A 26,978-nucleotide genomic window follows, 5' to 3' on the forward strand; every position below is an offset into this window, starting at 1 on the left:
TATTAAAAATTCTGTAAATTTCAGACGTAAGAGAAAAGTGGGAAGCTAAAGTAGTCTAAGGAGAATTAGAGTGTGCGGAGTGATTGGAAACCTAAAGCGGTCGTGTACGATGAGGCGGACTAGACCGGTGAAGAAAAAGAAGGTGCACCACAGTTCTAGAATTAGGTCAGTTTGAGTACGCTTGGAAATACCTTGTAAGCGGGGCGTCAGAAAATGTGTATATATATATATGAATGCGTATGATATCCTATACATGGCTATATCAGCGGGTATATGTATCCCGGCCACCGGCGTTGCGGTATATTGATGGCAATGGTCAAACTGAGTGATAAAGTTCAAGCGACAAAAGAACGTTAACAGGTAGGCTGATGTTATCGTCGTCACAAGCTAGAACTGCTGTTATATCCCGTAATTTCGCATAATTGGGAAATCTTGGAAATAATTAAGACTTGTATGTTATAAGGCAATATTTTGATTTTAGTTAATATGTCTAGGTTGTTTATGAAAAATATTGGTGTGGAAATATGGAGGAAGTCCAAGGGCAAAATTGGGATTTCGGAAATTAGTTTCGGGAATTACAAAATGAGAGTTTTAACGAATTGGGCTCAACAAAATATAAGACAATTGAGGCCCAAGTTCAAGGGGTGGCCGGCCAAGAGACTTGGCCCAACCCATGAAATGGTCATGTGACTCTCATGTGAGCAATTAATCAAGCATATTATATATTGTGTTCATCCTTTAGAAAGTTCAAGAACAACAAAACAAACACAAAAAATTAGAGAGCACCCTAAAGGACCCTCTCGGCCGAACCCTATAGAGAAAAAAAAATCCTAGCCTTTGATTTTGATCATAAAAATCTTGTTCCTCTTGTATTTGTAGTAAGTTCGAGACGCTTTCCGACGTGATACAATTAGTTTGGCGAAAGAGCGACGTTTGCGGCAAATCGGAATTTGAAGAAAAAGGTAAGGTTTCTATGTTTTTATGTTATGGAATGGATATATATGTTATAGTGATTAGAGTTGCATGAAGATTATGGGAGTGTGGTGTGTATGTGCATGGCGTGTGTGTGTGTGAAGGGTGTGTTTGGCCGTGAGCCATGTTGGTGTGGAAGGGAAGGTGAATTGAATTCTATTTAGTTCATTAGTTTCGTCGTTGTGACGTGAATAAAGGGTTAATGAACCGAGTTAGCATGGAAACGAGTTGTATGTCATTATGGAAGATTATGTGATTTTCATATAGTTTTCATGTAATTATGAAAGTAAGATTCTAAGGTGTGAATTAATGTTGTTGTTAATGAATTTGGAAGGAAACAATGCGAGTTAATATGTTCGTCGTAGTCGTTGACAGTTCGGACGGAATATGGAAAACGACGAATCATTTGAACTCATGTATATTGCTTGGAACATTATTGGAATGTGTTTGAATAACCTTGAATGAGTACATGAATATGATAATGTTGATGTTAGTTTGATATTGTAACGTTCGTATGAAAGTCGTCGCTTTATGTAGAAAGTAAGAATGTTGACATTAGATTTATCTCGTTGTGACTTATGATGTCTTTGGTATTGTGGGTTGTTGTTGTTGATATATTGAGCCGAGCTAAGCCTCGGGGATGTCATATGTATAGGGGAAATGCTGCCGAAATTTCGGTAGGAAAATATATAGTTAAATGAATTCTCGAAGCCTTGAAATATCTAATTGGTAACTTTGACCATTTGTAGATTCTGAGCGAAACGGGATTTGAGTTTTGACGGGCGTAAGACTCTTATAAGGTATGTAAGGTTACCCATTCCTTCTTTTGTCATGTCTTAGGTATACTAGGTCGATATTGGAGCCCCGAGGACAATTCTGTTCATGGAAATCCGAATTTGAAGTAGAGTACTATTCATTCAATTGAATTGAACTATAAAAACTCATATTTTGTTGAAAAGTGATCAAATGTCCGAAACTTTGGTAAATGTAATCGAATCACTTAGAAACTCCTATGTGTGATTCCATAGACCCCAAATGTCCGTGATTCATGTCCGCCACCTCGACTTGACCCGAGGTAGGCCCGCTAACCCCAAGACTCCTTTAATTGCTCTATTAGGCTCATTTTTGTATAATGTTGGCAAGGACTTTTGTTTATGAATTTGGGTATCGAAAAATAATGTTTTGATTGCCACGATATTCTAAATTATATTTTGAACTATAAATACCATTTTGGAAGCATTATTGTGAAATGAACCCCGTATTGACTATTGGGTTAGCATATGATTTTATCAAGTTTCAAAAGGTGTTTTAATATATAAATTGCATTATTTGCTCACGACTCTGCTCGTGCCTTATTATGACTTCGTTCACCGGTTCCCGGGCCGGTTATGGTTCGTGCACGCTATGATAAATTCGGCCGTATGCTGTGTTACGGTTTCCGAGACCTCGCCATAGGGCCGGGTTCGTTTGGAGTTATGCTGTGATATGGCTGGTGATATGTTATGACGTTATGTGTATTCGGGGATGTACGGAGATTTGAACCTTCTAGTGTTATGTTGTGTGTGGCACCAGCGTCGGAGTGGTGACCACGTTCCTGAGCTTTTGCATGATTTTATCTGCATTATGTATATATGCTTTCAGTACAGATTTTGATATACCGTTCAGTATTTTCCTTTTGTATCCTGTTTGTTTTCAGTTGTGTCTTATATTTCTGTACTCTATGCTTTACATACTCAGTACATCTTTCGTACTAACCCCCTTTCTTCGGGGGGCTGCGTTTCATGCCCGCAGGTACAGATACCGGTGATCCACCACTGTAGGTTCCACTTTCTGCTATTTCGGAGTGCTCCCTTTTGATCCGGAGTCCACTTTTGGTACATACATCGTTTGCTATGTATATATTTCTGTATATCTGACTATTTGGGTATGGCAGGGCCCTGTCCCGTCATATGTCTTTGTTTTGATGTATAGAGGCCTATAGTCAAATATGTGGGTCGAGGGTCCTATGTGTGTCTGTTTTGGCTACGATCTGTGTCTTAATGCGGTCCGTCCGTTATGGTGGCCAAGATGGCCCTTATGTTTATATTTGTACATATGACCGGCGATGTGCATTCCACCGCTCCCTTCTGTTTGGATATGATATTTTGGTACGCTGACCGCTTAAGACAAGTTTTGATTTGAATTATGTTCAAAATGGCTATTATGAAATTTGAGCTAAGTTTGGGTTTGATAACCGGATATGTGAATCGGTCTGGGTGCCCAAGTAGGGTGCCAGTCGCGGCTCACGGGGCTGGGTCGTGACAAAAGTGGTATCAGAGCGGTTTGTCCTCGCAATGTCTGCAGGCCGTGTCTCGTAGAGTCTTGTTTATCGGTGTGTTGTGCACCACATCTATAAACAGGAGGCTACAGGGCATTTAGGGTGTTACTTTTCTTTGAAATCTTAGATCGTGCAATAGAGCTGTGCTATTAGGATGATTCTGATTTGATTCGTTATTGTGTTTTCAGTGATGCCTCCGAAGAAGGCAACGGCGGCCCAGAAGGGCAAGGCAGGGATAGCAGGGACTAGTCAGGCACAGCGAGTTACCCGGGCTTGTGTTTATGATTTGCCCGAGGTTGTGCCCCATTCAGAGGGATCCGCTACACCACCACCGGAGGAGCCTGGAGCAGGTCCATCAGTAGCTCCTGGGGCCCGAGTACCCGTACCCGAGCCTCCAGCTCCTCAGCTAGGGGCAGAGGACAGGACGCTGAGAGAGGTAGTGCAGTTATTGACTACGTTGGTAGCGGGGCAGGCTCGCAGACGCGGGCGGAGAGATGACGATGATGATGACAGGCGTGATAGCCTGAGGGTTCGAGAGTTTCTATTATGTGGTCCCCCAGAGTTTTTCGGGTCTAAGCCCGACGAGGACCCCCACGACTTTATTCGGGGGATGCGGCGCTCATTAGATTTGGTCAGGGCTTCAGAGACCGAGTCTGTCGAGTTGGCCGCGCACAGATTGCGAGATGTTGCTGCTAATTGGTACGAGTCCTGGGAGCTATCCAGGGGTGAGGGTGCTTCCCCAGCTACTTGGGACGAGTTCGTGGCTGCTTTTACCCGCCACTTTTTGCCCCCAGAGTTACGGCGGGCGCGGGTTGACCGATATTTGCATCTGCAGCAGAGGGGTCGGAGCGTTCGTGAGTATAATATGGAGTTTGATTCTTTGGCCCGGTATGCACCTGCCATAGTAGCAGATATGGCCGATCGGATGCACAGATATGTGATGAGGTTAGACCGCTACTTGATTGATGGCTGCATGGCAGTGGCATTACAGACAGATATGGATATCGCCCGACTACAGGCCTATGCTCTGGGTATGGAGGACCGACACAGGGTCGATTATTCTAGTAGAGATCGGGACAGGAGGCCGCCCAAGAGGGCTAAATCCGCAGGCTATTCTGGAGATTCTCGAGGCGGACAGCCTCAGCAGCAGCAGTCAGGCAGACATCTTCCTCCGTCAGGCTGGTGTACACAGTCAGCCGGCAGGAGATTTGATAGTGCAGGACAGTCTGGGGCCGGTCAGAGCTCCAGAGCGTCAAGGTCACAGATATCCAGAGGTCCGAGCCAGCCCAGACCACCCAGGCCCCGTTGTTCTCATTGCGGGAAATCACATCCAGGGGAGTGTTACCGAGTTACTGGGGCCTGTTTTTCATGCGGCGGTCAGGGCCATATATTGCGAGATTGTCCGTTGGCAAGCGGTTCGGGTAGTGTAGCTCAGCCGACGGGATCAGCCGCTGGTTCATCATCTGGTCCATCAGTTGTACGCCCTGCGGGGCGAGGTATGCCGGCACCGGCGGGACGCGGTCGAGGCCGTGGAAGTGCTTCGGGTTCTAGCGGTCCCTCGAACCGCATATACGCATGGCCAGCCGCCAGGATCAGGAGGCTTCGCCGAATGTCGTCACAGGTACATTACTGGTTTTCTCCCGATCTGTATATGCACTGATTGATCCTGGTTCTACTTTATCATATATTTCCCCACTCGTTGCTAGTAAAATTGGGATAGTGTCTGAGCCTATAGAGCCATTTGAAGTAGCTACATCGGTTGGGGACTGTATTATAGCGAGGCAGGTATATAGGGATTGTTTTGTGACTATATATGATCGCTGCACTAAAGCTGATTTGGTAGAGTTAGATATGCTGGAATTCGATGTCATTATGGGCATGGACTGGTTATCTTCCTGTTATGCTAATGTTGACTGCCAGAAAAAGGTAGTCCGTTTTCAGTTTCCAGGGGAACCAGTTATAGAGTGGTTCGGGTCTACAGCATCGCCGAGGGGTAAGTTTATTTCGTACCTCAAGGCTAAGAAGATGATTCAGAAAGGTTATATCTATCATTTGGTTCGTGTGCACGATACTACAGCTGAGACCCCTACTCTTTAGTCTGTTCCGGTTGTTAATGAATTCCCATATGTGTTTCCAGATGAGCTTCCGGGTCTTCCGCCTGAACGGGAGATAGATTTCACTATAGAGTTGTTGCCGGATACGCAGCCTATATCTATTCCTCCGTACAGAATGGTACCGGCTGAATTGAAGGAATTGAAAGAGCAGCTGAAAGATCTGTTGGGTAAAGGCTTTATCAGACCCAGCACATCACCCTGGGGAGCGCCGGTATTATTTGTAAGAAAGAAAGATGGGTCACTGCGAATGTGTATTGATTATCGGCAATTAAATAAGGTGACTATAAAGAATAAATATCCCCTCCCCCGGATTGATGATTTGTTTGATCAGTTGCAGGGTTCCAAATATTTTTCAAAGATAGATTTGCGCTCGGGTTATCATCAGGTGCGAGTGCGAGAATCAGATATCCCGAAGACTGCTTTCAGGACCCGGTACGGGCATTATGAATTCAGAGTGATGTCTTTCGGGCTGACTAATGCTCCAGCGGTATTCATGGATCTGATGAATCGGGTATTTCGGCCTTTTCTAGATATGTTCGTGATTGTGTTTATCGATGATATTTTGATTTATTCACGATCAGCAGAGGAACATTCAGATCATTTGAAAACAGTACTTGGCATTCTGCGGCAATAAAAATTATATGCTAAATTTTCCAAATGTGAATTCTGGTTAACTTCTGTGGCATTCTTGGGGCATATTATCGGAGCAGATGGTATTCGGGTCGATACGCAGAAGATTGAAGCTGTACAGAATTGGCCCAGGCCTACTACACCGACAGAGGTACGCAGTTTTTTGGGGCTAGCCGGATATTATCGAAGGTTCTTGAAGAAATTTTCTTCTATAGCAGCACCACTGACGAAGCTTACTCAGAAAGCAGCGAAATTTCAGTGGACTGATGCCTGCGAGCGCAACTTCCAGACGTTGAAAGAAATATTAATTACAGCACCAATATTAGCTCTTCCAGAAGGATCAGACGGGTATGTTGTCTATTGTGATGCCTCTGGTATTGGGATAGGTTGCGTATTGATGCAGCACGGTCGAGTCATAGCCTATGCTTCTCGGCAACTCAGACCGCACGAGAAAACTTATCCCACTCATGATCTTGAGTTGGCCGCGGTGATTCATGCTTTGAAGATTTGGCGGCATTACTTGTATGGGGTCCACGTTGATATTTATACGGACCATAAGAGTCTCCAGTATATTTTTAAACAGAAAGAACTAAATTTGCGGCAGAGAAGATGGCTTGAATTACTAAAAGATTATGACGTTGATATTCTGTATCATCCTGGGAAAGCCAATGTGGTAGCGGATGCACTTAGCCGCAAGTCCATGGGCAGTTTGGATGATGTACAATCTGGAAAGAAAGACTTGGTTCGTGAAATTCATCAGTTAGCCAGCCTTGGAGTTCGTTTGGCAGATTCTGGAGATACTGTAATTTTTGTTCGGGCAGTTGCTGAATCATCAATTATAGAAGAGGTAAAGCAGCGTCGGTTCGAAGATCCTATTCTGGTTCAGTACCGAAATGTGGCCTTAATAAAGAAAAGACTCCGTTTGAAATTTCTCCTGAAAGGGTATTATTATATGAAGGCAGATTTTGTGTACCGGATGTTGCAGGCCTACGGCGACAAATCATGGGCGAGGCGCATAATGCACGGTATTCTGTTCATCCTGGTTCCACTAAAATGTATCATGATCTTAGGTGTTTGTATTGGTGGGACGGTATGAAGAAAGATATTGCTGAGTTCGTTGGCCAGTGCCCGAATTGTCAACAAGTTAAAATTGAACATCAGAAGCCCGGTGGATTATTACAGGAGATGGAAATTCCAGCCTGGAAATGGGAGATGATTAATATGGATTTCGTTGTTGGGTTACCGCGCACTCCACGCAGGTATGATTCTATTTGGGTTATTGTTGACAGATTGACGAAATCAACCCACTTTCTCCCAGTCCGGACTACTTATTCGGCCGAAGATTATGCTAAATTATACATCAGAGAGATAGTCAGACTTCACGGAGTCCCTGTATCTATTATTACTGACCGAGCTGCCCAGTTTACGATAAATTTCTGGAGGTCATTCCAGGAGGGATTATGGACTCAGGTGAGCCTTAGTACAGCATTTCATCCTCATTCTGACGGGCAGGCCGAGCGCACTATCCAGACGATGAAAGATATGTTGCGGGCCTGCGTTATTGATTTTAGGGGCAGCTGGGATGATCATTTGCCGCTTATTGAATTTTCTTATAATAATAGTTATCATTCCAGCATTCAGATGGCACCGTACGAAGCACTTTATGGCAGAAAATGCAGATCTCCGATTGGTTGGTTCGACGTGGGTGAAACTAAATTAATTGGGCTAGATGTGATCCAGGAAGCAGTAGATAAAGTGAAACTTAATCGGGAGCGATTATTGGCTGCACAGAGTCGACAGAAGGCATATGCAGACAGACGACGTCGGCCATTAGAGTTCCAGATTGGCGACTGGGTATTTCTGAAGGTGTCGCCTATGAAGGGTGTTATGAGATTCGGTAAAAAGGGTAAGTTAAGCCCGCGGTATATCGGGCCATATCAGGTTGTTCGGAAGATAGGCGAGGTCGCCTATGAGCTAGACTTACCATCTGATTTGGAGGCAGTACACCCGGTATTCCATGTGTCCATGCTGCGAAAATGTATTGGTGATCCTTCCAGAATATTCCCACTGGATGATATTCAGGTAACGGAGTATTTGTCTTATGAAGAGCAGCCTATAACTATTCTGGATCGACATGTAAGGAGACTACGCACTAAGGAAGTGCCTTCCGTTAAGGTCCTGTGGCGCAACAACAACCGGGAAGAAATGACCTGGGAGGCGTAGGACGAGATGAAGAAGAAGTACCCCCACTTATTTCCTACGCCCACAGGTAATCCAAACTTTTAAGTTTGTTGTGTTGATTGACGAATGAATTATGTGTGCTAATCATAAAGAGAGACTCCCCCGTTATGTTTATAAGACAAATCTAACATTCGGGGACGAATGTTCTAAAGGGGGGGAGAATGTTATATCCCGTAATTTCGCATAATTGGGAAATCTTGGAAATAATTAAGACTTGTATGTTATAAGGCAATATTTTGATTTTAGTTAATATGTCTAGGTTGTTTATGAAAAATATTGGTGTGGAAATATGGAGGAAGTCCAAGGGCAAAATTGGGATTTCGGAAATTAGTTTCGGGAATTACAAAATGAGAGTTTTAATGAATTGGGCTCAACAAAATTTAAGAAAATTGAGTCCCAAGTTCAAGGGGTGGCCGGCCAAGAGACTTGGCCCAACCCATGAAATGGTCATGTGACTCTTATGTGAGCAATTAATCAAGCATATTATATATTGTGTTCATCCTTTAGAAAGTTCAAGAACAACAAAACAAACACAAAAAATTAGAGAGCACCCCAAAGGACCCTCTCGGCCGAACCCTATAGAGAAAAAAAATATCCTAGCCTTTGATTTTGATCATAAAAATCTTGTTCCTCTTGTATTTGTAGTAAGTTCGAGACGCTTTCCGACGTGATACAATTAGTTTGGCGAAAGAGCGACGTTTGCGGCAAATCAGAATTTTAAGAAAAAGGTAAGGTTTCTATGTTTTTATGTTATGGAATGGATATATATGTTATAGTGATTAGAGTTGCATGAAGATTATGGGAGTGTGGTGTGTATGTGCATGGCGTGTGTGTGTGTGAAGGGTGTGTTTGGCCGTGAGCCATGTTGGTGTGGAAGGGAAGGTGAATTGAATTCTATTTAGTTCGTTAGTTGCGTCGTTGTGACGTGAATAAAGGGTTAATGAACCGATTTAGCATGGAAACGAGTTGTATGTCATTATGGAAGATTATGTGATTTTCATATAGTTTTCATGTAATTATGAAAGTAAGATTCTAAGGTGTGAATTAATGTTGTTGTTAATAAATTTGGAAGGAAACAATGCGAGTTAATATGTTCGTCGTAGTCGTTGACAGTTCGGATGGAATATGGAAAACGACGAATCATTTGAACTCATGTATATTGCTTGGAACATTATTGGAATGTGTTTGAATAACCTTGAATGAGTACATGAATATGCTAATGTTGATGTTAGTTTGATATTGTAACGTTCGTATGAAAGTCGTCGCTTTATGTAGAAAGGAAGAATGTTGACATTAGATTTATCTCGTTGTGACTTATGATGTCTTTGGTATTGTGGGTTGTTGTTGTTGATATATTGAGCCGAGCTAAGCCTCGGGGACGTCATATGTATAGGGGAAATGCTGCCGAAATTTCGGTAGGAAAATATATAGTTAAATGAATTCTCGAAGCCTTGAATATCTAATTGGTAACTTTGACCATTTGTAGATTCTGAGCGAAACGGGATTTGATTTTTGACGGGCGTAAGATGCTTATAAGGTACGTAAGGCTACCCATTCCTTCTTTTGGCATGTCTTAGGTATACTAGGTCGATATTGGAGCCCCGAGGGCAATTCTGTTCATGGAAATCCGAATTTGAAGTCGAGTACTATTCATTCAACTGAATTGAACTATAAAAACTCATATTTTGTTGAAAACTGATCAAATGGCCGAAACTTTGGTAAATGTAATCGAATCACTTCGAAAATCCTATGTGTGATTCCATAGACCCCAAATGTCCGTGATTCATGTCCGCCACCTCGACTTGACCCGAGGTGGGCCAGCTAACCCCAAGACTCCTTTAATTGCTCTATTAGGCTCATTTTTGTATAATGTTGGCAAGGACTTTTGTTTATGAATTTGGCTATCGAAAAATAATGTTTTGATTGCCACGATATTCTAAATTATATTTTGAACTATAAATACCATTTTGGAAGCATTATTGTGAAATGAACCCCGTATTGACTATTAGGTTAGCATATGATTTTATCAAGTTCCAAAAGGTGTTTTAATATATAAATTGCATTATTTGCTCACGACTCTGCTCGTGCCTTATTATGACTTCGTTCACCGGTTCCCGGGCCGGTTATGGTTCGTGCGCGCTATGATAAATTCGGTCGTATGCTGTGTTACGGTTCCCGAGACCTCGCCATAGGGCCGGGTTCCGTTTGGAGTTATGCTGTGATATGGCTGGTGATATGTTATGACGTTATGTGTATTCGGGGATGTACGGAGATTTGAACCTTCTGGTGTTATGCTGTGTGTGGCACTAGCGTCGGAGTGGTGACCACGTTCCTGAGCTTTTGCATGATTTTATCTGCATTATGTATATATGCTTTGAGTACAGATTTTGATATACCGTTCAGTATTTCCCTTTTGTATCGTGTTTGTTTTCAGTTGTGGCTTATATTTCTGTACTCTATGCTTTACATACTTAGTACATCTTTCGTACTGACCCCCTTTCTTCGGGGGGCTGCGTTTCATGCCCGCAGGTACAGATACCGGTGATCCACCACTGTAGGTTCCACTTTCTGCTATTTCGGAGTGCTCCCTGTTGATCCGGAGTCCACTTTTGGTACATACATCGTTTGCTATGTATATATTTCTGTATATCTGACTATTTAGGTACGGCGGGGCCCTGTCCCGTCATATGTCTTTGTTTTGATGTATAGAGGTCTGTAGTCATATATGTGGGTCGAGGGTCCTATGTGTGTCTGTTTTGGCTACGATCTGTGTCTTAATGCGGTCCGTCCGTTATTGTGGCCAAGATGGCCCTTATGTTTATATTTGTACATATGACCGGCGATGTGCATTCCGCCGCTCCCTTCTGTTTGGATATGATATTTTGGTACGCGTGACCGCTTAAGACAAGTTTTGATTTGAATTATGTTCAAAATGGCTATTATGAAATTTGAGCTAAGTTTGGGTTTGATAACCGGATATGTGAATCGGTCTGGGTGCCCAAGTAGGGTGCCAGTCGCGGCTCACGGGGCTGGGTCGTGACAACTGCAAAGTCCTAAGGTAAAGAAAATTGGAAAAGAAAAAAAGCGAATAAATGGAAGGTAAGGAGATCAAAATGTCGGAAAAAGTGAAAAGGGTAAGAAACATGAGTGAGTAGGGCCTCCAAGAGAGACGACGGGCAAAGCACGAGACACGAGGCCATTCGGGTAAAAAAAAATTCGAAGGTAGGCGTGTAAAAGGATTAAAGTGTGGTGGTATGGAACACAAAGAGGAATGTGTGGGGTCAGAAAACGAATTGCAATAAGTGGGATTAAGAGGATAGTGACCATGACGAGGAATGAGAAGTAAGAGAACGAATGGTTAGACCGTGCGACGATGTCAAGAGATTCCCAACCCTTGAAAGTTATATGAAGGGATAAGTGTATAGTCAAATTTACACGGTCGCCTCGGACATAGAGAAGTTCTCCAAAAGAATGACTTAAGAATAGAATAGATTTGCACATTTAAAAGGACATTTCACGAACTTCAGAGCCAATACTACAAATAACAAGAGAAGAAAGGTAATCGAGGAGGAATAGACCCAATGAAGGTTAAGGATGAAAGTAAGAAAGGTATACTAATGGGTTGGTCGAAGGAAGAGGAGAGCATTTAGGAGTGGAGTAACTGGAAATCTCTAACCATGGGAGTGAGAAGGATACTTTAACTAAATGGCGGTAGGAAACCGATTACTCATCTAGGAAAGAATGAGGATGGTGAGTTGACACAATTGATTAGGAAATTAGTGATATGAGGCAAGAACTGTCGTAAAGACCGAGAGGTTCGATTATAAAGGAAATAGAATGAAATGTAAGAAACGTGCATGGAAGAGAAGACAAACTTGGTCGTGGCATCAAAAAGATAAATAAAGGATTGATTGGGATGAATAACTACAAGGGAAATGCGACGAGTCTATTAGTAAAACGAAGTAACGGCGTGACGGGGACAGGGGCATAGAATACTAAGGTTTGTAATGAATGCGAATAACTTGGTAAGACAACTTACGTGGTAAGTGTAATAGGGTCAATTAGAAAGAGTTACCGGTTAAGTAAGCTTACTCCACGAGCCTTATTCTATTTTATAAGCAGTGTTACGAAAGAGATCAAGAAATGGTACTCTATAGAGTTGATTATGATTGGGATATAATGAGAACGTAGCAAGAACTACAATACAAAGTAAGGTATAGCGAGGACACGACTAAGAGAGGTGACATGCTTTATGTGAATAGAGAGTGAATGCAAGTGTGAAACCAATAAGCGAGCCATGAAGCAGTGAATAAGAAAGCTTATAAGACCTTGTTAAGGAAAGTTCGGCATAGAGGTTTTTGCAATAACAGGACTAATAAAGCAAGGATGTGCTAAACGAAAAGTGGACTTGAATTAACTTCATGTATATCATGAAACCGACATGGGAAGGAGGCATGACAAGATAATAGAGGTTTATAAAATCAAGGAAATAAATTTTGTCAATACAATATGTCATGTTTCGGGCTATAGTTCGAATCCCTCACACCAGAGAAAAATATTGTGTTACCAGTAAATATGCAGCAGATGTACCCCAAAAAGCAACGAAGGAAGTGAGAAGGCCTATGAGCGATCAAGGATAAGTATTAAGGACAGACGGGACTACTAAGGAAAAATCGCAGCTCTGGAAGAGATGAGAGTTGAAAATATCTTCTACGTCGGGAAATTATAAGTCACTGCTTGTATTAAATCACGAGAGTATGTGTCACAGGACCATATGAATAGTTGTCCTGATGAAGTGGCCAGTAAAATGGTGTAGGACGACAACAAATATTTGAAAAGAATGAAAATTAGTTAAGTTGGAATTAACCACTGGTATAGGAGAGCCAAGGACTTGAAGAGAGAAGTACACTCGTATTAAAAGGAAGATATGATTAAGTAAGATTTTATTTGAGTCCCCGGCTTAGGAGTTATCTTGTAATGATGTCCAAATCGGACGAGAAAAAAAAAGGAAGAAGGATTCAAATAAGGATTTGAAAATATTTTGAATGGTGGATTAGTATGTTGTAAATATACTCCTGTGATAGGGGATAACAACGGTGATAAGAAAATGTTGTACACAAAAATATAAGGAATGGCGCTGAGGATTGTTGTATGAGTCGAATGGAGTCCCATATGAATATAGATCCGTTTGCTATGGTATTTTTGGTGCCTTGGATGAGTAATCCGAGGTAAAGTAATTAAAGATAATAATAAAACGTTGACAAGAATTTCCGTTAGATAGCCAAGGCCCAGAAATCCAATTGGAGGAAAGAGAAATCAAACGAGATGTTTCGGTGTTAAACTAGTCGAAAGACAAAGTACCGCAAAGATTGATTTGACTGCTACAGAAAGCAAATGATGCTAGATGTGATTAGCCTTGAGGTTATCCTTAAGGAAGTAGGAATAAGAATAATTCAACTTTAAGAAGATAAAGGCTTGGGTCATCTAGGAAACGTAAGGAAGACACGTGGAGATTGAAGGGAACAAAAAGAAGATGAAACAAAAGGATTGGGTAAAAGTATGTGGTAAATACGGCATAAAAGGGCATGCAAGAATGTAAACAACGAAAGCTGAAGAGGCAATGAGAACGATAAAGTATAAACAGTTAGTAGACAGACATATAATGTGAAAAGGGACGATTTTGAGCACAGGCATAAATTTTGGCCACAAAAGAAGAAAAATAGACTGCATAATTTTGATAAATTCGGTTTCAAATGAGAAAGTAAGTAAAGTAATTACTAACAAGTATAAGTAAGAACATTGACATCTACCTCAACATTCGAGGACGAATGTTTTTAAAGGGGGGGAGGATGTTATACCCCGCATTTTCAGAGCATGAGCATGACACGTGCTTCCTAAAAAAAAATTTGACAATTATGTTGTTACTACGTAATTTAAACTCACGTTGATAGTGTTGTATCCCTTATTTTAGTACGTCGGATTATTTGTAAGCTGAGGTGGGGCCCACACGTCGAGATTTTTTTGGACATGTGACAAATTATATGAAGCACATATGTGAAGTTAAACACAACTCAAGAAGGACCCTCGAGCCAAATCGAAGTGGAAGTCCTCCAAACAAATATATTTAAGTAACATTTTCGGGTGATCTGACTTCGAGGGGAAAAGACGGTATTATAAGTTTGGAATTTGGAAAACTACCAAGAAATATAAGTTGTATATAATTGAATTATCTTTCCAACCGTAGGTCGTAGGTCCACAGGTGATGTCGGGACAAGGAGATATGGACGTCTTAAGGCAGAAAGGTCCGTGGGCTAGGCCCAATCCGAGCCCAACCGGGTTGGGCCCATGACCCATGTTTATTTAAGTGAAACTTCAGCCCTTTTCTCCTCAATTTTCATACCAAAACACCAGAAAATTCTGGAAAAAGAGAAAGAGGAGCCTTGGAGAGAAGAAAAACCAATTTTTACCAAAATTTGAGCCCCGAATCCCGAAGCCCATGAAGGGAAAAGTGTTGTACGCTGCGTTGTCTTCAATATGAGCTAAAAATCAATCAAGAAAAATAGGATGGACGTGATGGCTGCACACTTGGGGTAAGATTACGATCCCTTTTCATTGTTAACAAGTTTATTTAAAGTTTTAACGGATTAGAACGAAGAAAATAGCGATATAAATTCGTTTGTTGATGTTGTTGAATTATGTTTTGAGTTTGAGGAGAAATTTGGATAAAATATATATATATTTCTTTTAGGATGTTGGTATTAATGTTATTGGTATTGATTTCAGCTTCTTTACGGAAATAAAAATTACTAAATAGTTATACCGCAAATTGGATGGTTGAGAAATTTAGAAAACAGTGTGTGGGCTATTCTATGGCATACGTTGGTATTGGAAATGATGTTAATACTATTGGTATTTTTGTTGATGTTGATGGTTGCTGAATTGGAATTCGGACTAGGCATATAAACAGGGGAGATGCTGCCCGATTTTCGGCAGGATATAAAATAGTATGATTTGAAATATGGTACAAATGTGCGATGAAAAGGCTAACATTAGCATAAATCCCTTCAAATGTAGATTTGCGAGCTCAGACAAATAAGCGTTGCTAATAGGAGGTTGAACAGGTATGTAAGGCTTACCCTTTCTTTCTTTTGGCATGATCCTTATGAAATAAACAGACGATGCGTATATGACTCCAAAGAAATTCCTATTCTTAGAGCCACTAGGATGGCTAATGTTCTTGATTTCCATAAGATATTTCGTATGGTTTTGATACGTATCTATGATTTTCGGAGTTCTATTTGATATGTTTCCGATTGGCATTCGAAAGATATTAGATATGACAATTGTCTTGATTTCAAATGATAGTTCGTTTTGATCATTTCATTGAGTCTTTGATATATCTTGGTACGTATATATGATCCCAGAAGTTCTATTCTGATATAATCCACAGTGACATCCGAAAGGTATTTAATATGACTATCGTGTTGATTCTCAAATGACAATTCGTTTTGATTATTCCATTGAGTCTTTGATAATGTTTTAATTTGCATATGGCTGCTCACTACTCTACTCGTGCATGCCTCAATATGTCTTTCACCGAGTCCCGGGCCGGGTATGTTATCGTGCGCACTCCACTGCATTGTTCACCGAGTCCCTCACTAGAGGGCCGGGTACGGTATGTATATATATGATGAGATGATGAGATGATGATATGTTATGGCGGCCAGGAAGGCATATGATGACTTCATTCACTGAGTCCCTCACTAGAGGGCCGGATACGGTATATATATATATATATATATATATATATATATATATATATGCATGCATGAGGATATGATAATATGATGACATGATTTTATCCACCGAGTCCCTCACTAGAGGGCCGGGTACGGTACATATATGCATGATGATATGATAGTATGCTGACATGATGATATGATTTTATCCACCGAGTCCCATAATGGGCCGGGTACGGTATATGATGATGGTATGCACGATTTTCATTTCAAAAGGCATATGTATTGATGTTTTAAAAATCATACTTGTTTCTAATAAATCTCCATTTTAGTTATGATCCTCTTTACCGTATTTCATGATTTACATGCTCAGTACATATTCCGTACTGACCCCCTTTCTTTGGGGGTTGCGTTTCATGCCACGCAGGTATATACAGATGAGTAGAAGACATTGCTAGAAGATGTTCCAGCGGGATTGGCGAGCTCTATTTCCTTCCGGAGTGTTGCCGAGTCAGAGTACATATATATATGTTATGATTTCTTGATTGATATTGAGACTTTGCAGACAGAGTCACACATGTGGGTTGTCAGTCTTGTAAGCGGCTCTACAAGCCGATGTACCATTATGCACTATGCTGCAAATTCCATATGATTACAGTTTTTACTTAACTTGAGAACAACGTAAGGAATGTTTCTGAAAGCCTTTACTATGTATTTCGGTTTATTTGATTTAAGAGTCCAAAGAGATTATGAGTGTTATAAGAATCAGTGGGTTCGCTCGGCCCTAACTAAAGGTCGGGTGCCCATCATGCCCCATTGGGATTTGGGGTGTGACACTGAATCTCATCTTGAGCCCTAGTGGCCTGCCGAGTACGGCTAATGGCCTCTCATGTGGGTTTCTTGGGAGGCATTGCTGAAATCATAACAATTTATCAGAAAGCGAACGCCTAACACATGGCTTTATCGCACAATCCAGGAGAGAAAGAATGACATCATCCTAAATGTCCTGTAGCATCCTATTTATAAGTGTGGTGCACAATATGCCCAGAAAAAAGACTCTACTAGACACGGTCTATAGACAACCCTAGGACGGAACTGCTCTGATACCACTTCTGTCACAACCCGAACCGATGAGCCGTGACGGGAGTCTGACCTCTAGCGACGAAACACCCCCAAACACTAATCTGAAACATGCTGAACATCAATAGCCCATAAATGGCACAACCTCATCTCATAAAGAGGGATCATCTGAACTCTACACAATCTGCATATATATAAGGGTCCTACTAAGCTGGACCACCTCCCTGTCTACCTGCACTTACGGGCATGAACGCACCCCCCCGAGCAACGGGGAGTCAGTACGAATAATTTACTGAACATGTAAGGCATAAAGACAACATGTACATAAGTATAGAAATCATGAATAAAATCTGAACTCATAAGCTAGAATGACTATCTGCATGAATCTGTATGAACTAGTATCTGTCTGCATCTGACTGAATCTATATGTCGAGAAGTGTGGACATGCATAATTATATTCTTATATATATATATATATATATATATATATCTAGTAGGTACACACCTCATTTTCACATCACGGGCCACACCTTCACCCCTTGTCAAGTGTGCCTTTCTCATGTATGTACTCCAACATCATAGGCCACTCATGGACCACTCATAGGCCACACCTTCACCCCTTTTCAAGCGTGCCTTTCACATATAAAACGTAGTATCACAGGTCACACCTCCACCCCCTGTCAAGTGCACCTTTCACTCATACCCCTGAGAACTGGAAGTGAATGTGTAAAACAAGTAAAACTGAACGATAGGATTCTCAAATAGTAAAATGATAGTTTGCCTCTCATGGGCCTTACTGAACTCATACTACTAGGATAGGAAATCATGAGATCTGTATATGGGGAAAATACCATAGCTGGGGTACGGGAACATCAAAACTATATTTTTCTTAGAACTACTAAGAATAGAGTAATATGGAAACTCCCTTACTCGTTCATCGGTTCATATCATAGGATCATGCCAAAAAAAGAAGGAATAACCTTAACATACCTTGACGTATACCAAATTTCCCAACTTCTACTTCTTGAACTTGTAAATCTACAATTAAGATAACATAAACCTTAATTAGGCTACTTGCTTTGCTTACTAATCATCCCCAGGCACGTATAAAGCTTAACGAATCATAGATAACCATCTCCTTTATAAGCTTACAATGATAGCGCCTATATATGTCCAAATACACATAAATCCATCCCTAATCATTTCTTTAAAATAGTCTCATGCCACTACCTTACCCTTCATCAATCTATCATTTCCACAAATACCCTTTCTTTACCGAAAATCACTAAAGCTCTTGATAGCAAACTCAAATACAAGGGTAGGAATCATTACATACCTTGAGGGGTCAATAATCCTAAGAATCACTTTAACTTCAACTTCCTAAGCTTCCCATTCTTGGAGAAACCCTAGAAACAACATTCTTCTTCACAAGCTCGGGTTTACGGGGTCCGGGTCTTGTCAAATCTTCACTACTATGCCATAAATCACGTTATAAATGATATTAAGAACATGGGATAAACATTGTATATGAGTGAATCTAATAGTGTGCTATGACCATGGATATGGATGACTCGAAGTGAATTGAGGAATATGGATAATGTAGGTGAATAAAGACAATTGTTATGATGTTGTGAATGTTATTATTGATGTTTGGCAGTTGATATATGATATCGAGGAGGCCGTATAAATAAAGGAGATGCTGTCCAATTTTCTCTAAGCTTTAGTCTTCTATGCTAAGCTACCGATTTACTAATGATAGTATAACTCTAATAAAGGTAGAAACGTGAGCATTGAAGGAGAACGTGCAAGTGATAGAATAGTTGAACGGAAAGGTATGTAAGGCTAACCCTTATTTCATAAGCCATGGTTCCTTGGCCAAATATCTAATCTTATATAAGCCTATGATGTCCTCCAAATGATTCTATCTTTAAAAGCTACTAAGCTCGTGATTCTCGATATGTTACGATGTTACTAAATTCCTCTTATGATGAGTAATCCTCTAAGGATAGATGTAATGAACGATGATAGAAATGATGCTAAAGACGCTTATGGGCTTTTATGTATATGTGCCTATGTATGGATATTATGAAACCCCGAGCTTATATGGCCGGGTAGAATATTTATATAATGCGCGCGCACCACTGCAGTTGGGTACGGACAACCATGAGCCTTGGTTATGACCCTAAGCCTTGGTAGGGCCAAGTATGTGAAACACCGAACTTTCATGGTCGGGTATGCTACGTAAATGATATGTATATGAATATGAATATGTATATGAATATAAATATGCATATGAATACGAAAATGGATATGAATGTAAATGAGTAAGGATATGAATACGGATACGGATATGGATGTATGTACACAATCACGCATTAGAAATGTAAAGTCCCTATGAAAAGCAAGTAAGTGTTTATAACGATGATACTACTATCTCCCATCCTATGCTATTCTTATGTTGTCTATTATGCTTTCATAATGATGTTGATCATGCTTTACATACTCAGTACATTCTTTGTACTAACGTCCTTTTGTTTGTGGGTGCTGTGTCATGCCCGCAGGTTGCCAGGGAGACAGGCTTGATCCATAGCTTTATACTCAGGGACTACATAGAGGAGCTCCATTTCATTCGGAGCTACAACTTTTGGTATTTATTCTTTTGTGTGCATATTTATGGGCATAGCGGGGTCCTGTCCCGCCTATATGATATGACATACTCTCCTTAGAGGCTTGTAGACATGTGTATATGGTTAGATGTGTTTGGACTCGTCGGCCTATATTTTGGATATCATTTTGTTAGCCTCGTCGGCTTATGTACATCTATATGGGCATTGTTATTGATGATGATATATATATGTATTGCTACCCAATGGAATTAGTATGAATAATGGATGGAAAGTATGATTTAGCTATGTGGATCACTGAGATATAAATGTGAAAGTATGATGAGAGGTGCCCGGGCAGGTTAGCACCGGGTGGCCGTCGCGGCCCTCCGGTTGGGTCGTGAAAAAGGTGGTATCAGAGCAGTTCTGTCCTAGGGTGTGTCTACGATCCGTGTCCAGTAGAGTCTTGGTTATGGGTGTGTTGCGTGCCACACTTATAAACAAGAGGTTGCGAGAATTTTAGGAATGAATGACCTTCTTTCTTCATAAGATCGTGCGATAGAGCTATGATATAAGGACTTCTTTTTCCTTAACCGTGTGATATGTATTTTAGAGATGCCTATAAAGAGAAAGGCTATGGCAACCCAAAAGGGCAAGACAGTAGAAGAAAAGCGGGCTGAAAGTGCATTGCCAACGGTTGTAGAGGAAAGTGTGTCCCAGAATGCAGTTTAATCTCAATCCTCCCATTCAGTGCCTATTTTTAAGGAGCGTGAGGGAGCCTTACCCCCAGCTCCAGCACCTCCGGCTCCTCTACCGGATGCTTCAGGCCAAGATGTAGAAGAGGCCATTTATTTTCTTACTCAATTGGTTGCCGCCCAGACTCAGCGGCAAAGTACAGGGCAAGGTGATAGGGCTGTTAGTGCAAGCGCCCGTGATTTTATTAGCTTGAACCCTCCGAAAATATTTGGATAAATGCTGGATGAGGACCCTCAAAATTTTATTGATGGAATGTTGAGGTCACTTCGGTTGATACACGCTTCGGACACCGAATCGGTGGATTTAGCATCCTATAGATTGAGGGATGTTGCGGTTCATTGGTACACGGTTTGGATGGCTTCACGGGGAGCCAATGTGCCTCCCCAGTATGGAAAGAATTTGTAGATGCCTTCCTCAGACATTATTTGCCTCCAGAAGTTCTGCGAGCTAGAGCCGATAAGTTCTTGAATTTAAGGCAAGGAAGTATGAGTGCTTTAGAGTATAGTCTCTGCTTCAATTCTTTGGCTAGGTATGCTTCGGCCATGGTAGCGGATATGGGTGACCAAGTGCATCAATTTGTGAGAGGCCTAGGGCCACATTTGATGGATGGGTGCTTGACTGCGTCCCTTCAGGATAACATGGATATTTCAAGTATTCAGGCCCATGCTCAAAATTTAGAAGAAAGCCTACAACAACAAAGAAGTGAGCGCGAGCATGATAGAGGGTATAACAAGAGGACTAGATCTTTGGGTCCGATGAGTGAGTATAGAGGCGGGCACAGACAGCAATTTACATATCATTTACACAATCATATCATATACATATCATTTACATAGCATACCCGACCATGGAGGATCGGTGTTTCATACATACTTGGCCAACCAAGGCTCAAGGTTACATATACCTGGCCCTACCAAGGCTTCAGGGTTACCCGTACCATCTGTAGAGGTGTGCGCGCGTTACATAATCATATACATATTTACTTACATATCCTACTCGGACTCATAAGCTCGGGGTTCCCTAATAACCATACATAGATGCATATACATAATAGCTCATAAGCATTTTTACTATTATCATTACTATCGTAGTCGTCATCGTTATCATCATTGCTATTACCATTATAGTCGTCATCAATGTCATTATCACTATTATTGTCGTTCATTACATCTATCTTATAGGCTTACTCGTCATATGAGGAACTTAGTAAAATCATAGCATATCAAGAATTGTGAGCTTACTAGCTCGGAAGATCAAATCATTTGAAGGATATCATAGTCTTATAGAAGATTTAGACGTTTGGCCAAAGAACCATGCCTTATGAAAGAAGGGTTAGCCTTACATACCTTTCCGTTGAACTATTCTACACTTGCGCGTCCTCCTTCAACGCTCGCGTTTCTACCTTCATTGAAGTCATACTATCATTAGAATCGGTAGCTAGCATACATGGCTAAAACTAGAGAAAATCGGACAGCGACTCCTTTATTATACAACACTCCTCCATAGCGTATATCAACTCCCAAACGTCAATAATACATTCACAATACCATAGCAATAGTCATTATTCATCCACATTATCCACATTTCTCAATTTACTTTCAATCACCCATATCCATGGTCATAATACACACGACTACGTTCGTTCACATACATTGCCTATCCCATGTTCTCAACGCCATTTATAACATATTTATATCACGACACATCAACAATTATGACTCAATTCAAACTATTTCTCAAAATGGCATTATTCCACATTCATGACCCATTTTTCTATACCCTTCTACAATCCAGGTATTTCAACTCTTAAATACCTCAAACAACATATAAGAACCATAAATCTTACCTTAGATGTTGTAGGAACAAGTCTTGGTTGATAATACTCCACTTGAGCAAAACCCTAGTTCATCTCCAAGGAGATTTCTTGACTTGAATGATCTTTAATGGGTTTTCTCATACTTGATTCACTTGGTTTATGTTGTTGATCACTAAAAATCCTTGAATTCTTGTGGAATAAATGTAGAGAGATATTTTAGAGAGAAGGGGTGTCATGTGGAAGTGAAATGAAATAAGACTTGGTCCCTTATTTAATGACTTAAAATCTGATTTGAAATGAACAGTAGTTGAAAGTGCAACAGTGGTCGCAAACTCAGTTTATGACCCGTATTCCAGTTTACGGTTCGTATTCTGTGTGCGTATTAAAGGATGACAGAAACAGAAAGTCAGGCTGAGGACATGGTTGTTTACGAGCTCAGTTTACGGTCTGTATTTCAAGTCATCTTTAACCATTCGAGCACTTGACAGAAAGTTGAAATTTTAGGACTTGAAATACGATATGGAAGATTACGGCCCGTAAACTACTTTACGGTCCGTATTTCATTTTACGATCGACTAGGCCGAAGTGTAAATCTGCAGCTTTCATGTCTTCAGAACCTGTAATTAGTCATTATGGAGCATAACCTATCTCTTATTGCAATTGCCTTTGGAATATTACTTAGGGTCGTCAAACGTCGTTCATTAAAACATCGTATACGCTATGCCCTTTGTTAGCCTATCCACTGTACGTTCTCGGGGAAATTTTCAAGGTGTAACATTCTTCCCCCCTTTTGGAACATTCGTCCTCGAATGTTAAACAATCAGGATCCTGCGAAAATTTCGTCAGAGTTTCCCCTGTAATTTGGCACTACCAACCTGTCACAACAACCCATAATACCATCGCCTCACAGGGATACATCACAATATTAACATATCTATGGCCACACACGACCAAAAGCATGAAAAGTAAGCACATATACCTTATATCGTTGGTGTTTCATCTTGAATCTCTTCTGGGGTTTGGAATAAATGCGGGTATCTGGATCGCATACTTTCTTCCACTACCCATGTCTATGGCTTGCTGGACTAAGTCTGGCCTTATCAACTTAGTCTCTCTTAGTTCAAACCACCCAATTGGGGATCTACACTTACACCCATATAAAGCCTCATACGGTGCCATTTGGATGCTAGAATGATAACTATTGTTGTAAGCGAATTCAATGAGTGGCAAATGATCGTCCCAATTACCTCAAAAATCTATCATACATGCCCGCAACATATCTTCAAGAGTCTGGATGGTGCGTTCAGCTTGCCCATCGGTCTGTGGATGGAATGTCGTGCTAAGGCTCACTTGGGTCCCTAAACCCTCTTGGAAAGACTTCCAAAAATTGACTGTAAACTGAGTCCCTCTATCTGAGATAATAGATACTGAAACACCATGGATTCTCACTATTTCCTTAACATAAAGCCTTGCGTAATCTTCTGCCACATACGTCATTCTGACTGGTAAGAAATGAGCTGACTTAGAGAGTCTATCCACAATCACCCATATGGAATCGTACTTAAATCGAGAACGAGGTAAGCCTGTAATCAAGTCCATGTTAATCACTTCCCATATCCAAGTTGGGATTTCTATAGATTGCAACAATCCACCCGACTTTTGGTGCTCGATTTTCACCAGTTGACAGTTGGGACATTGAGCTACAAATTCCGCTATATCTTTCTTCATCCCATTCCACCAATATACACACGTAAGGTCATGATACATTTTCATTCCTCCGGGGTGGATAGAATAGCGGGAACAATGAGCTTCTCTCAATATCTGGTGGCGTAAACTTGCCACATCAGGGACGCATAATCTGCCTCGGCATCGGAGAACTCCGTCTCGTAAAAGCTTAAATGATGACTCCTCTTTCTGAGGGAGTGTATCTCTGTAATGCACTAGCATGGGATCTTCGTATTGCCGCTCTTTCACTTCTGCTACTAGCGACAAGACTACTGAATTCTGAATAGTAGTTCCCCTGCTACCTGAGTCCACTACTCGAACTCCTAGGCTAGCTAACTGCTGGAGCTCACGGGCCATTTCTTTCTTCTCTGGTTGAACATCACACAAAATTCCCATAGATCTACGGCTGAGAGCATCAGCCACAACATTCGCCTTTCCAAGGTGATACAAGATATCAATGTTGTAATCTTTTAGCAATTCCAGCCATCGTTGTTGCCGCAAATTCAACTCTTTCTGCTTGAAGATATACTGAAGACTCTTATGATCTGTATAAATATCCACATGGACACCATATAAATAATGTCTCCATATCTTTAATGCATGAACCACTGCAGCCAATTCTAGATCACGGGTTGGATAATTCTTCTCGTGTTTCTGCAATTGCCTAGAAGCATACGCAACTACCTTACCATGTTGCATCAATACACAACCTAGACCAACACCTGAAGCATCTTAATAAATAACATATCCTTCTAATCCCTCTGGAAGTGTCAAGACTGGGGTGAAAGTCAATCTATATTTCAACTCTTGGAAGCTACGTTCACAAGCATCCGTCCACTAAAACTTTGCTGATTTCTGGGTCAACTTTGTGAGTGATGCAGAAATAGAAGAAAAGCTCTCAACGAATCTCCTATAATAACCTGCTAAGCCCAGAAAGCTGCGAACCTCCGTAGGAGTTGTGGACCTTGTCCAAGTCTTCACGCCCTCAATCTTTTAACTATCCACTCGAATACTATCGACGACAACAATGTACCCCAGAAATGCCACTGAGTTCAACCAAAACACACACTTGGAGAATTTTGCAAACAACTCTCGAGTTCGAAGAACTCCAAGGATAGTACGTAAATGATCCACATGTTCTGCCTCGGATCTAAAATACACCAAGATATCATAGATGAATACAATCACAAATAGATCGAGGAAAGGCCTGAACACATTATTCATCAAATCCATAAATACTGCTGGTGCATTAGTTAGCCCAAAAGACATTACCCGAAACTCAAAATGGCCATACCTTGTTCTGAAAGCTGTCTTAGGGATATCTTTCTCCCTGACTCTCACTTGGTGATACCCGGATCTCAAATCTATCATCAAAAACCATTTGGCGTCTTGCAATTGATCAAATAAGTCATCAATCCTCGGGAGAGGATTTTTATTCTTAATCTTCACCTTATTCAATTGCCGATAATCAATGCACATTCTCAAGGAGCCATCTTTCTTTCGGACAAACAATACGGGTGCTCCCCACGGGGATGAACTAGGCCTAATAAATTCTTTCTCAAGCAAGTCTTTCAACTGCTCCTTCAACTTTTTCAATTCTGCAGGAGTCATTCTATAAGGAGGAATAGATATAAGCTTAGTGCCTGGCAATACATCAATAGCAAAATCAATCTCCCGCTCGGGAGGAAGTCCTGGGAGCTCTTCCGGGAAAACATGCGAAAATTCATTCACCACGGGGACTGACTGAAAAGTTGGCGATTGTTATATCCCGTAATTTCGTATAATTGGAAAGTCTTGGAAATAATTAAAACTTGTATGTTATAAGGCAATATTTTGATTTTAGTTAATATGTCTAGGTTGTTTATGAAAAATATTGGTGTGGAAATATGGAGGAAGTCCAAGGGCAAAATTGGAATTTCGGAAATTAGTTTCGGGAATTACAAAACGAGAGCTTTAACGAATTGGGCTCAATAAACTTGAGGAAATTTAGGCCCAAACCACAAAGGTGGCCGGCCATGGTCCAACATATAGTAGCCCAAGTCCATGGATTAAGTAGTCATGTGATGACCATGTGACATATATTAAAGGGGCAATAATATATATACAAGCTTATCCTTTGGAATGTTCAAGAAAGCAAAAAAAAAAAAAAAAAAAGGATTGAAGAGCTCCAAGAAAGAGCTCTCGGCCGAGAACCCTCCAACAAAAAAAAAAAAAAATTCTCCTAGTCTTGTTTTCCATCTAAAAATCTTGTCCTTCTTGTATTGTAGTAAGTTCAAGACGCTCTCCGACGTGATATAATTAGTTAAGCGAGAGAGCGACGTTTGCGGCAAGTCGGAATCTTAAGAAAAAGGTAAGATTTCTATGTTTTTATGTTATGGAATGGATATATATGCTATAGTGATTAAAGTGGCATGAAGATTATGCAATTTTGTGGTGTTTGTGAGTGGCGTGTGTGTGTGTAGAGGGTGTGTTTGGCCGTGAGCCATGATAGTGTGGAAGGGAAGGTGAATTTGATTTTGTTTAGTTGTTAATTGCGTCGTTGTGGCATTTATGGCGTAAATGAATGTTTAACGAGTTGAATTGGCATTGGAAAATGGTTGCGGGTTCTTATGGGAATTTATATGATTTTTGTATATTCTTATATAATTGTGAAAGTAAGTCTTTAAATGTGGATTATGGTTGTTGTTAATGAATTTGGAATGAAACAATGCGAGTTAGTATGTTCGTCGTAGTTGTTGACGTTTCGGATGGAATATGGAAAGTGACGAATCATTCGAACTTGTGTATATTGCTCAGAATATTATTGGGATGTGTTTGAATAACCTTGAATGAGTAAATGAATACAATAATGTGGACATTAGCTTGGTATTGTGAAGTTTGAATGAAAGTTGTCGATTTATATAGAAAGGAAGAATATTGACGTTAGAGTGATTTTGTTATGACTTATGATGTCTGTGATATTGTGGGTTGTTGTGTTGATGTATT

Source organism: Lycium barbarum, chromosome 7, assembly GCF_019175385.1.
Source record: "Lycium barbarum isolate Lr01 chromosome 7, ASM1917538v2, whole genome shotgun sequence".
Lineage (NCBI taxonomy): Eukaryota > Viridiplantae > Streptophyta > Magnoliopsida > Solanales > Solanaceae > Lycium > Lycium barbarum.